Genomic DNA, 13,930 nt, shown 5'->3' with positions numbered 1-13,930 from the left:
AGTTTCCTGAGCTGTAACTTGTCAGAGATTAGGTTATTGTAGCTGACCCTAATAAGCCACAGTTGAGTGGTCCATAGGTATGCACCTGACCTAACATAATCCAATCACAGTGCTGCTTTAGGATATTCAGTTTAAAATACTTACATTTTGACTTAAATACCCAGAGAAACCTTAAAGTCTTCCTCATACTGTGCTGGGATGTGGGATACAACTCTGTAAAATTAACCAAATACAGATGAGTCCCACACTGAGCTTGTATTTTGCAGTAGAGCAGCAAGGGAATCTGAGCAAATGATTGCGATCAATGGAACTAGATCCATTTAAAGAAGAGATTTAAGTACATAAAACAGAAGGGAAAAAAAGTAGAAGATCTATGAATAGAATTCAGAGGCACCACAGAGTAGAAAGGGGGACTGAGTAATAGAAGAACAAAGGAAAGAATGTCTCAATAGACTTTTCAAGTAGATCAAAACAGTGGCATCTACTGAAAAAGCTATAGAAAGAACCCTATGACCAAAGAGGCAAGGAGAATTCATAACGCTTCCTAATTGAATTTAATAGAAATCTACATATAGGAGAGAAAGGAGACACAGAGCTTTATATTTCTGCCAAAATGATAAGTAGAAATAAAAATATACAACCTCCACTCCACATTCTTACTTTTAGATGGAAGACAGACCTATAATCTGTACTTCCTGCTGGGAAAAAAGAAGGCACGTTAGCACACTCTCACTCCTCTCTTTAACCCTCATACTCCAGGATCCAGTTCTCACAAGATGAATGAAGGAACCCAAGAGCAATTGTAGGGCCGACATCCACTTCAGTAAGAAAAACAAGTTTTTCCCCTAGAAGCCTCACTTACTGCTTGTGAGTTAGGGATGTGTATTATAAGACTATGGGCTTTGAAATCAGAACCTGATTCAACTCCTGGTGCCACTCATAGGTGAATGACCCTTGGCAAGGTATTTAACCTTTCCGAGTCTCCATTTCCTTGGGAGGGAAGCAGGGGTGGCAGAACCAGGGAAATTGGAACTAGGTTGCCAGAGATGGGAGGCAGATTAGATAAAATCACTCCTGCAAAGTGCTTGGAGCTCCAGCTGTGCTCAATAGAGGACCCTCCCCATGCCCCTACACAACACCTGATACTCATTAGACCACACTGTACAATGGATCTGAGATGGTCTCTGGCTCTGTTCCCTCCTGAAAAATAAGGGGAGGCCAGGTTGGGGACCTCCAAATCATAGTACTAGTTTGTACAAAGATTGGTGGCAGTAGTCCTTTAAAAAAAAAAAACCTTTCATATGTGGAATATATTAAAGGCTAATTAAGTCAATTCCTAGACTAACATGTCTGCTAGTGAGTCATCTATTTAAAGGCTTCTACTCCTTTCTTACCACCACTGTTGCAGGATTCTTGTCTCACAGAGTGAAATAATCTCCCAGGCAAAAGGGTGAAGTGAAAGTTTAAGTGAAGGTGAGAAGAGAAAGGAAAGAGAGAAGCTCTCTGGAGTGAGATGGATCCCCAATAAGTTGCTGCTGAGGGCTTTTATGGTGGGTCTTATATAGAAAACTGACCAGAGAAGTTGGTAAATTTCATGTCAATAACATGGTGGATTTGTAAGTATCATGAGACTATCCCATCTATATTTTGAATGAACCAGGAGTTCTTGCAAATATCATGAGCCCAAACAAGGTGTTCCTTTCTGTCCAGTTAATCTCTAGTAGATTTCTACACACCTGGGATTTCCCAGAGCCTGGTTTCTAGCCCCCTGGGTAAGCCTAGGCACTTAGCCCCCTACCTGTCTCTCCCTACCCAGCCAGCCCTTCCTGTCCCTTACCACCATTCCTAAATGAAGCCTCACTACCCGCATTCTCCTAAATGCTACTAGAGTTTTCTAAGGAGTTGCAGGAGTCCGGCTACTCTCCAGTCCAACTCGGTCTCCAGATGGTCATCATGCCTATCCAAAAACTTCAACATTTCATTAAGCAATCTTTTGCTCACATTTTTTTGTCCTTCTTTCCTTCAGCAATACACATTTGTCATCCTTTAGGGGCCACGAGCAACTGAACCCCATGGTGTTATATGAAGAATACTCTCTTATGATACAGAGCTTACCTTCTACTATGGAAGCTGGTATGCCAACAGAGCAGTATTTTCTCACAAAACAGTTCTGCAGATAGATTCTCAGCACTGTTTTTGACTGAGTGGCTTCTAAGCCAGGTACGTTGACTATTCCAGAGATTCAATGAGTTAGTCAACATGGTAGATACATCCAATAGTCACGTGCTTGTATAGTCCCCTCCCCTTTAGTTTGGGTATGTGACTTGCTTTCAACACAATATGGCAAAGGTGATGGATGTCACAGCCTTGATTAGGTTATGTTACATGACAAAAAGTGATGTGTCATTCCCTTATGTTATAAAAGATTGTCTTCTCATACTAGAGACACAACTCTTAGTTGCTGGTTTTGAAAAGTAGGCTGCCATGTTGTAAGAGTACTTTTGAGAGTGCTACATGGCAAAGAACAGCAGGGTCTCTAAGAGCTGAGAGTGGTTCCTGACAACCAGCAAGAAAATAGAGACTGCAGTCCTACAACCACAAGGAGATAAATTCTTCCAACAATCTAAGGAAGCCTGGAAGCAGATTTTCACCCTAAGTGAGCCTCTGATAGGACTGTAGGTTTAACCAACACCTGGTGAGACCCTGAACACAGTATACAATTGGGCCATACGTGGACTCCTGAGCAATGAAACGGAGATAATAAACATGCCTTGCTTCAAGCTGCTAAATTTGTGGTAATGTGTTACAAAGCAACAGAAAACAAATAGAGTCAATATCCTCTAATACGTTTATTTAATGCTTAACTAAAGGTAACTTCAGTGACTTGCTGCCAAATATCTTGAGTGATATCTGAGTGAACCAAATCTTATCCTTCCTTCGTTAGCCATTTCAAATTCCACTTGTCATTACTGCATTCAAACTAGACTAATCCACACTAATCTCCTTATCATAGATTCTGTAAAAATGGGAAGAAAGTACCATTTCCAGCAATTTCAACTCTACTCAGACTCACCAGCAGCATGCTACACTCTCCCTGGGATAGCAAAGAATATTAAAAATGGGTGTTTTCTTCTCTCTGTGACCCTAAACAGAATCCGTTATATCGAATGACAAACCACACTTGAAAAGTAACTTTTTTTTCCAGCATTTCTTTCACACTTAAAAATGTTTGGATGAACCCCTTCTATAAACCATATATTTATGGAAAGGACGGTAAATAAATAAACATAGTAGAGAGAGCACCTAGTACCATCGCCTTATTAGAAAATGCTGAAAATATTTTAGCCCAATAAACAAACCTTGCATAACATGTTTTTTTTTTTTTTCTATGACAACACAATGCTTTCTTCTCCATCATGGATAATGTATTCCACTTTTGAATCTAACAATATAATATCATAAGTCTTGGTTGTTGCAAATCAAGTGGGCAATTACCCTGAAAAATTCTAGTGAGATTCGAAAAACAGGGAATTTGAAAAAATGAAAAGTCATGAGTACCTTCGCCACAAAAGAACAAGTTGCCATCTTTTCTTTTTTGTTGTGTTTTTAAGTCTGATTTATCTAGACACATTATCTACATGAACAGAAACAATCAGATAATTGCATAAACCCTCACTTTGATTTCTGTAAGTTCAGCCAAAGACGCAGAGCTAATGAGAGAAGATGGGTGTCCTGACACCCAGAAAAACATGATCCTTAATCGATATTGGCTGGCTCTGCAGTGGACAGTCCATTACTGTCTTCAGTCAATATCCTATCTTCTCAAAAATCACATTCCGAGTTCTCTCACCAGTGAGCCTGATGATCCTCAAGCTTGATGAATGTGCTGATAAAATTCAAAGCAGCCTTGACTACTCAAAGGACAGTATGCAGTTCATAAGGTAGGGCCAGTGGGGACAGAGAAATGTGCGGCATATGAACTGACAGCAAGAATGACTACCCCTCACAGGTGTGTATGTTTGTTTTAGCATTGGCTCCTGGGGTCACGGTTCTCCCCATCAGCAGGCCACAGTAAGGACCCATTCCCTTATGATCATATTGATGGATATAAAATCCGATCAGCATATCTACAAAGCTAAGCACTTTAAAAATCCAGGAATGTATAAATTTATGAAAATATCATTTAACATAGCCACAGGAGCAGCTTGCTATTACGAACAGAATACAAGAAATATAGATGTTACCCTTAGCTTCACACTGATTCACTAGTGTGTGACCTTGGATCTATCGGTGTACCTGCTGCCTTCTTCTGAAAACGAGAACAATATGTCTTCCTACCTGCCTCTCAAATGTTTTGAAGAATATCTGAGAAAGGTAAGAGTTATAATAACAAGCTAGGAAACAACTGTATAAATCTGCGGATGTGTGCAATAAAAACTAAGTGTGACATCTTTATTGAAAGGAAAGGGCTTCAAACAATAAAAGCCCCCACACCAACTTACACATTAATATAATTACATTTTAAAACAAAAAAAAACCATCGAAGCAAAAATAAAAAGCCACATTTCAGTGTAATAAAAAATGTCCATAACTACAATATTTCACTAATGAGAAGGTACAGATGCTACATACAGAAGGATTTTATGATGTCCATATGTTTCTCAAATGACTCTCCTTGTTAGCTATTTCTCCATATCTCTATTTAAGAATAACCTACACCTTCCCTGCTGAGCAGGTGTAAATTGCAGTATAATATGTTGTAATATTTAAACAAATTCAAAATAGAGGTGATTCTAATGAAGAGAAATGAAAGCCGTGTAACTGTAAAACATCCTTAGATGTTGATATTAATACAAATCTAAATTATGTGTATCACTGTAACTATAGTTAGACAACTTAACCGGTCAGTTGGCTTCATGATTTAAAATTCTTAGAAACCCAAATACATTCCAAACATACCCCAAATACATATAATAATTATTTATATGTATATATATATAGTGGCAGTAACTTCATGAAGCAACTGTCTACCATAATAATGGGCATAGTAGTGGTCATAAAAGTCTGTTACAGTATATAAAAGTCCCTTTTTTATTTCAGAAAGGCCATCATTATTTTTAGAGGATAGCAGTTTAATATGCCAAACACTGTAGCCAAAGAAGTGTTTGGTCTGACTTTCCAATGAAGGCCAGTCCAATAAGCTGAATTGCAGAGGGAAAGAAACAGGAAGACTGAGGTTTAAGAAAAAAAGAGAAAGAAAGAAAGAAAAAAAAAAACACTCCCTTTCCAACCATAAAGTGGTACTTAATTTAAATCTCTTAATTCCTGAATTTGCACAATCCTATATGCATCTAACCATATCCATTCTGAGTGAAGATGATCAATTCAGGAGGAGAGCTGGGAAAGCACCTCTCCCTCTAGCTGGCAGTCTAAAATCGAAGGTCAGACTCAGGATTCCCACTCTATTTGCACCTGTTTGTGACTGAAACCTGAAAACATTCACTTTCTCCTCACACAGAAAATGACATATTCCAAGAAAATTCTCTCTTCTTGAGATCTGCCTCATTCAAACAAAATGGATGAAAATAAATTACAAGAAAGTTTTACAACTGACTACCTTATTTGTCTTTTTGGAAATACAATATTCTTATTAAGTAGTTTTAAATGCAAATACTTTCCAGAAGGCACAACAGTGGTTTGGTCTTTGGGTAATTAAATTGGTCCAAACTGGAATAGCAGTTTAAAAGGAAAAGGAGGACTAATTATTTGTGGTAAAAAGCAAATATATTAAACAACAAGTTTTCAGTCACAGTAATTTCCATAATAAACATCCAAAGTACCAAAGAGTACTTCAAAAGATATCTTTTCCAAACATGATATTTTAATTGTCCTCATTTACTTAACTGCAACTTATTCTGTGCTGTTATTAATTACAGGATTTAAAAGATCTGCAGCGCATCAGAAAATAACATCCAGACCTTTCCAAATGTCAAAATGTTTTCTTTCCAAATAATTTTTTTTTCTTTAGCATACATTCTCCACCTACCTACTCCCTACTCCCTTTCTCTAGCTTTCAATAACGCTCGCAAGATTTGGAAACATGGATTGTACCCTAAATACCTGTAATTCCTAAAGCCTACCCTTTCTGAGACATCTCCACACACCAAGAGTATTTAGTTGTAGGAGTGTTTGGTTGTAGGGTCGTTAGACCCTTTGGGGAGAATACCGTTAACTCTTCACTTTCTTTTTTCCAGGTTAAGTTCAACTTTTTCAGCCCTTCTGACCCACTCCCACATTCTGCATGCACGCACATCAAGAGGCACGCACGCCCAGTGTACGTAAAAGGGGAATATATGTGGACAGCCTCTTTCTCCCAGATTGGAAAATATCACAGTCACCGAACCTAAAAGTTCCTTCTCGGAGACTGCACACACCTCCCGGCAGGGAAAACAAACGCGACGCATCCTTCTGAAATTAGAGCGCAGCAGCCTGGCTGGAGAATTCCCGGGGGCAATCACCTGAGCGGCGCGTCCCCGGCTCCGGGCTGCAGGCCGCCGCTCCGCGCCACCTGGCCTCGGTCTGCAGAGCCGCTCAGTCCCGCTGCACCGCGCGGCCGACGCGCAGGCCTCGGACACCTCGCCGCGGACCGCGGGCCGATGGCTCCGGAGCCCAGCGCTGCCCGCCAGGCCCTCGGGGGACGCCCCCTGTCCTCCGCTGCCTCCCGTCCCGTCCCCACTGTGCCACCCTCGTGGCATTGAATTACCCAGTTCACCTTAATGAGTCTGCGATTTACCCATCTCCTTCCACCGGCTAAGAAACTGATTACATCCCACCCCCCCACCCCCCGCCCCCAGGCGGCTCCGGAACTTTTCTTAAGAGCCTAGAATTCTAAATGTATATAGACTTGGAACTGAAGTCCCCCCCCTCCACGACACATCAAAGGTGCCCCCGCTAAGTACTGCTCCCCTCCAGCAACACGTTGGCAGCGCAAACTTTTCATTCATAACTCGGCTCCTGCATGAGCTGGGTGTGCGCGCGTGTGTGTGTGTGTGTGTGCGCGTGTGCGTGTGCGCGCGCTGGGGGCGGCGGTGTCGTGTCGCCGACCCCTCGCCTGGGCTGGTCGCAGCCCACGTCTTCTGGCTTCACCTGGCGCTGAACTTACGACAAAGGTTCCCTTAAAGCCGCCAGCCCCGGGGTTGGGAGACGCAAGGCAGGCAGCGTCGGGGTCCCGCCTGGGATGCTGTAACCTGCGGGAATCCGAGCCGGGAACCCAGCGCTACATCCGGGGCGGGGGGCGGGGAGCGGGGCGGGGGGCGCTGGGCCCCCGATTCCCAGGGCGGGCCCCCGGGCACCCGCCGCGGAGCCGGCCGCGGAGCCACTCACCTCCGCCCGCGCCCGCCGAGCTGTCGCGCCCTCCTGCGCCCCGCGCCGGCGACCCCCTAACTTCTCCCCCGTCTCCAAACAGCCATGTTTCGCGGAGGAGAGAATGGCGAGGCAGAAGCACGGGGGGATTGAAAGTTGACTCGGGGACCGCCGCTGCTCCGCCAGCAGGGACTTACCGGCCGCGACAGGCGCCTGCGGAGGAGACCGCCGCGAGGGTGGCGGGCGCGGCGGGGCCGGCTCGGTGCGCGCTGCGCGAGGTGCGGGACGCGCCGCCGCCGCCGCCGCCGCCGCCGCCGCCGCCGCCGCCGCCGCGGCCACCGCGCGGGGGGCGGGGGGCGGGGGAGCTCGGGAGGGCGGTCGCGCGGCTGCGAGCTGCGAGCTGCGAGCTGCGCCGGTGGCGGCGCGCGGAGGATTTACTAAAAATAGCAACTCTTGGGGAGGAGGGGGGCGGAGGTGGGAGGGAGACGGAGAGGCCAGGCCAGGAGCCCCTGCGCGGCGGAGGCTGGGCGGGGCCGGTGGGAAGGGAGGCTGGGCGGGCGGCCGGAGACCCGCAGGCCCGGGAGCGGCCCGGGGATGGGGGATGGGGGCGGGGGGGACACCTGGGCGCGCGCGGCCGAGGCTCGAGCAGGGGCGCGCGGGAGGCGGCGGGACCCCGAGAGCCGCCTAGGGGGGAGCGGAGGGGAGCTCGGGGCCGGAGCGGCGACTCCTCGCAGGGGAAGGACCGGGTGCCCAAGAGCACTTGCTTTCTGGAGCGAAACACGCCCCCGCGGGGCGCACGCTGACGGCCCGGGCGACCCGCGCTCCTCCCGCGGGGTCCTCGGCTGCCCGCGGCCCTGACCCGGGGCGCTGCGGGCCGGAGCCGCGGAGCCGGGGCCGCTCAGGTGCGCGCCCCGCAGAGCCCGCGGGTCCGCAGCTCCGCCGCTCGGTGTCGAGAGGAGGGAGCCCTGTGGGGCGGTCCCTGGAGCGGTCCCCCCCCCCCCCCACACACACACACACACACAACGCTTGCAGCCTGAAGAATCATTCAAGGGGATTTTAAGAGAAAACGCTGCGTTTAGGGGGTTTAAAAAAACCAAATGGGAAATGAGAGGAAATCTGGTGATTGCTATTGGAAACATGATTTAGTTTGTCGCGTTTTAAGGCTGAACAGGGAGCACCATCTGCGCTGAGACCAACCCTGATGGAAGGAAGGCAGAGTTAGTTAGGTCGGAGAATTGATGAGGTGATCCCCTACAGTGGTTAGTATTTTTACTTGGCAGACCTGTTTTTTGTTGTTTTTTTTTTTTTTTAACTGCTATAACTTAGTCTATACCAATATCGCTTACACCTATAGAATCGTTTTTGCAAGGGCAGCCCGGGTGGCTCAGGGGTTTAGCACCGCCTGCAGCCCAGGGCGTGATCCTGGGGACCTGGGATCGAGTCCCACGTCGTGCTCCCCGCAAGGAGCCTGCTTCTGTCTCTGCCTCTCTCTCTGTGTCTCTATGAATAAATAAATAAAATCTTGAAAAAAAATCGTTTTTACAGGGTAGAACCCTGAAACATGGTTTTTAAAAATTGTGATCCTAAACAAACTTGCCTAAGGCTAACATTTGATGCTTCCAAGAGGCTCGTGTTATGGTGTATATAATGCGCCTCTCAAACGAATTAAAGCTAGTGTCTCTACATGTACGTTTCTGTTTTCCGCTACGTCAGCTAAAACACGACTGGCTCATAGATTATAGGGATGTAAAGAACAAGAGACACTTAACCTAGTGCCCTCGTTTTCAGAGAAGAGAACAGGAATCCAGGAGTAATGTGATTTGACTAAGGTCTCACATATAGTGCCTGGGTTCGGTTTAAACCCTAGTATTAAAACAGATCAATGGGAAAAGACCAAGATAACTCAGAGAAAGCGGTGTGGCGTCTAATTTAAAATAGTTCAGCATTTATAGTAGAATGAAGGCTTATTGTGGTTGATTTAACCCTCACTTTGCTCTAATCAGGAATTCACACTACATGGATGGTCAGCTGGCTTTAAATTAAAAAGTCACAATCGTAAACCTGTTGGTGCTAGATCTTAGCTTGCTTAACTTTCTGTCTACACTAGGGCCTGTGTTCATCAGAAAGATGAATCTTGATAATGGGATTTCAGTAGTAAATTGGTTGTGTTGGATATTGACTAAAATATTTTAAACTTCTCATTCACATATGAACTAAGCATACACAGGTATAAACATCTAGAGACCTTTAACCCTTTACCTTCCAAAATAGAGTCCTTTCTGAAATGGTCAAGTGTCTAGCCTTTATTTACTTTTTTTTTTAATATATAATGATTGTGTTTGCCTACTACTGACCCAAAGGGAAACAATTTTCCCTTTCTTGTCTCAAAAACAACAACAACAACAACAACAACAACAACAACAAAGACCTTTTGAAGCACAAAAAAAGACAAAGTACTGGGATTTCACCAAATGTCTGTGTAATAAAGTATGCATGGCAGAATTTGAACTGAAATTTGTTTTCACCTTCTAGGGTGGTAGAGGGCATAGCTAACATTCACCCATGTCTAATTATTTCTACCACATCTAGGTCATTTGACAACAGGGAGCTGAATTCCTCATCGTTCTCTTAGATATTCGATTGCTGACTTTAAGCAAGGCACTTGTTAGGTGCTACTGGAGATTCAAATATTTTAAGATAATGTTTAGTAGAAAAGGTTAGAGTTTCTCTTAAAAGTCCTGATGGGGCTCCCACCACTTTCCCTTCAAACCTATATTGAAGCATTTATGACACTATTACAAATTTTTTCTGGTTTTATACTCTCCTCAATTCTGAAGACAGATTACATAATCACATTTTTGTAGGGTTTTTTTTAATAGACTATTTTTTAGAACAATTTTAGATTTACAGAGACATTGAGAAGCTGTATAGAGAGTTTCCATATGTCCCCCCACATACACACATAATTTTGTGCTATTGACATATTTGTTACAAATGGTGAATTAATATTGAGACATTATTATTTATTATTAACTGTGGATTCATAGTTTTTCACATTTCCTTAGTTTTTATGTACTGTCATTTTTCTCTTATTTATTTATTTATTTATTTATTTATTTATTTATAAATAGTGTGAGCACATACAAGCTGGGGTAGGAAGAAGGACAAGCAGACTCAGCACTTAGTGCTGAGCAAGTGGCCTGATGCCAGACTCCATTCCACAACCCCAAAATCATGAACTGAGCTAAAATCAAGAGTTGGACGCCTAACCAACTGAGCTACCCAGGGCCCCCCCTCCAATGTCCATTTTCTATTTCAGGATCCCCTCTAGGGATCCCATATTGTATTTAGTGGTCATGTTTCTCTGACTCCTCTTAGCTGTGATAGTTTCTCATACCTTCCTTATATTGATAACCAAGACAGCTTTGAGAAATGATGATCAGGTATAATTCGGATGCCTCTCTACTGGAATTTGCCTGATGTTTTTCTTGGATTGAGACTTGGATTATGGGTAATGGGAGGAAAATCATAGAGGCAGAATGCCATGTTCAGCACATCATGTCAGGGGTACATACCAGCAACATGATTTATCACTGCTGATGTTGATCTGGCTAAACTAGTGTTTGCCAGATTTCTTTACTGTAAATTTACTCTTCTTCTCTCCTTTCCACACTTTATTCTTTGGAAGGAAGTCCCTATGTGCAGTCCACACTTTGAAAGTAATTTAATTAACTTTTAATATTGTATAAACCACATATGTATGTATGTACAAATTTATTTAATTTACATTATTCATCTGGAATTATTGTGCATTCATTTACACTTTTTCCTCCAAGGATCAGCATAGTGCCCTCACCATAGTAGGCTCTTACTAAAAAAATTGCCAGTCTAGGTTTGAACAGATTTTTTTCCTCTAAGAAAACTAATAAAATTTCTGCATATTAGCAGAAAAAAAATGCCTCATTCTAAACCTCAAAAAAATTTTAATATTAGTCATAGAAGGGAAGATAAATCAGGTGTTTGTAGTGGTGGTGATGGTAGATGTTTGTAGTTTCTTTATAGGGAGAGATACTGCATAAATTTCATTATTTTTTGAAATGTTTGTGTCACCCTATTGGGACCAAAACCTCCCACTTCACAATATCCAGCTTAGCCATATGACTTACTTTGGCCAATAAAATGTTAGCAGAAGTGATGTGTGCCACTTTCAAGCAGAATCTTTAACAGCCTTCTTGTGGTTCCATCATTTCTCTTTGCCTTCAGCCACAAATTAGCAATTCTCAAGAAATAAAGAAATGAAGGCCACCTCCAAATGATGGAGTACATAAACACAAATAAGAAAATAAAGCATTGAGACTTGGTGATTTGTTGTCACCACGCCTTCACCTAACCTATCTGATCTGATTGCAAATTCCCATTTGGATTCCTAAGACTGGATCACCAAGTGCTGTGCTTGATTCAGTTCTCAGAGGTGATCTCCTTTGGGGTATTGCCTTTTAGGACCTGTTTGTGTTTAGTTACGATACAAGTATGTTTTAAAATGATTTTCTCATGTTTAAAAGTGAACATTTTCTTATGCATGAAAAAAATCCCATCCTTTTTTTTTATGACATTGTCAAAATTAATCAAATACCCATTGTGTGCAGAACCCTATAGCAAAAAACTATAAATTTTTATCTGTATGTTTATTTTAGGATGATGCCATTTATTTTTTTCTTTATATGTATTTTTTAAGTTTTTCTTTAAATTCCAGTCAGTTAATATATATGTATTTTTAGATGATGATAGATGATAGATAGATAGATAGATAGATAGATAGATAGATAGATAATAGATAGATGTATTGGAATATTACTGTATATATCTATAGATATAGATAGATAGATAGCTATGCATAATGGAATATTACTCAGCCATAAAAAAAGAATGAAATCTCGCCATTTGCAACACTCTGGACAGAGCTAAAGAGTATTATGCTAAGTGAAATTAGTGCTCACCACATCTTCTGTATCGATTCATCAATGATTGGATGCTTGGGCTATTTCCATATTTTGGCTATTATTGATAATGCTGCTATAAACATTGGGGTGCAGGTATCCCACTGAATTAGTGTTTTTGTATTCTTTGGGCAAATACCTTTTAGTACAGTTGCAGGAGCGTAGGATATTCTATTTTTAACTTTTTGAGGAATCTCCATACTGTTTCCCAGAGTGGCTCACCAGTATGCATACCCATCAACAGTGCAAGAGGGTTCCTCTTTCTCCACAGCCTTGCCAAAGCATGATACCATTTTGAAAAGGAAAGATATTATATTTAGAAGTAAGAGATACAGAAATTTCGCTAGCATAATATACTACTGGAATTGGATTTTACCATGGAGCTACTAAAACTTAGGTTCCAGGGACCCTCATGTGCGCAGATGCCTTCTAAGGCCCTGTATTCATAATTTAGTATTATTTTACTTAAAAGGGCCCCAAATATGCATAAGCTTCAGACCCCACCAAACCTGAATCTTTCCTTGTTAATTTTGCTATAGGGTCCTAAGAATAGCAGGTAACAGTCCTACAATATGTGTATTTGATTTTCCAGAAAGAGTTCTGTGCAAGTTGGCACTGAAGTTTAGGTTCCTCAGTCAGATTTAAAACTGAGTCTGCATGTACATCTATAATAAGAGACAAGGATGTATTCAGCATCAGGTACAGCCTCCTCAACCTAGAAACTACTGCAAGGCCAGTGTCTATATATCCACCTTAGCACTTTCATTTTGTTTGTCACTCAGAAAAGTCTTTGAGAATATTATTAGTCCTCTCTATAAAAATTCTAGTTTTCACTGAGATCATTTTTTCCTGGAAGTCACTTCATTTTGAAAATAATTTTTCTCATGATTGCTGATAATACTTCCTTAGGGGATTTAAGTGACTATTTCATTCTCAATTAATTTTGTCCATTTCTAGGTCTGCAACAATGGATATTGTATTGCTCATCATCTGGTCAGGAATTCCCCATTGAAGGGAGAAGTCTGTGCAGTAATAGAGGTTGTAATGTGACCCATTAAGGATTTCTTTCCCTTGCTAAATTTTGAATGGAAACTGGATGAATATGCTGCCTCTATTTTTAATAATTCCTTTCTTATGCAAAAATGTGTGGGTCATAGTAAGGTTTAATCACAATCCATTGCTCATTTATGAAATACTCTGAACTGCAATTAGTCACATGCAAATATGAAGTGCTGCTATCATGTCGCCATTAGTAGGCTGCCAAACCAAGTTTTTGAATTATGAAACAATCAAAGGAAAACCTTGCTTTTTATACTTTCACAGTGTTTCTTTTATTTTTTTATTTTAAAAAAATATTTATTTGAGAAAAAGAGAGAGTGTGTGAGCAGGGGGAGGAGCAGAGGGAAAGGGAGATGGAGGCAGGCTCCCTGCTGAGCAGGAAGCCCAATGTGGAGCTTGATCCCAGGACCCAGAGATCATGTCCTGAGCCAGAGGCAGATGCTCAACTGACTGAGCCACCCAAGTGCCCCCACAGTGAATTTCTTTTAAAAGAATAGCTTTCATATCCATTT

The 13,930-nt window shown here is 42.6% G+C and overlaps 1 protein-coding gene across 2 annotated transcripts in view; it reads right to left on the bottom strand.

Annotated features, from left to right (window-relative positions):
- Positions 1-7,663, bottom strand: part of HDAC9 (histone deacetylase 9) — a 911,202-nt gene extending 903,539 nt beyond the window's left edge. Inside the window, exon 1 of one of the 2 annotated variants that reach the window (XM_038557033.1) lies at positions 7,560-7,663. The gene's annotated coding sequence lies outside the window, so the exon portion shown is untranslated. Of the gene's footprint in view, positions 1-7,383; positions 7,532-7,559 lie in introns of those variants that run through there. The other variant, XM_038557034.1, reaches the window with a different exon arrangement.
- Between the last annotated feature and the right edge of the window lie 6,267 nt (positions 7,664-13,930).

Source organism: Canis lupus, chromosome 14, assembly GCF_011100685.1.
Source record: "Canis lupus familiaris isolate Mischka breed German Shepherd chromosome 14, alternate assembly UU_Cfam_GSD_1.0, whole genome shotgun sequence".
NCBI classification, from domain to species: domain Eukaryota; kingdom Metazoa; phylum Chordata; class Mammalia; order Carnivora; family Canidae; genus Canis; species Canis lupus.
Note: the sequence above shows the minus strand (reverse complement) of the source record. Positions and strands in the feature narration are given on the sequence as shown.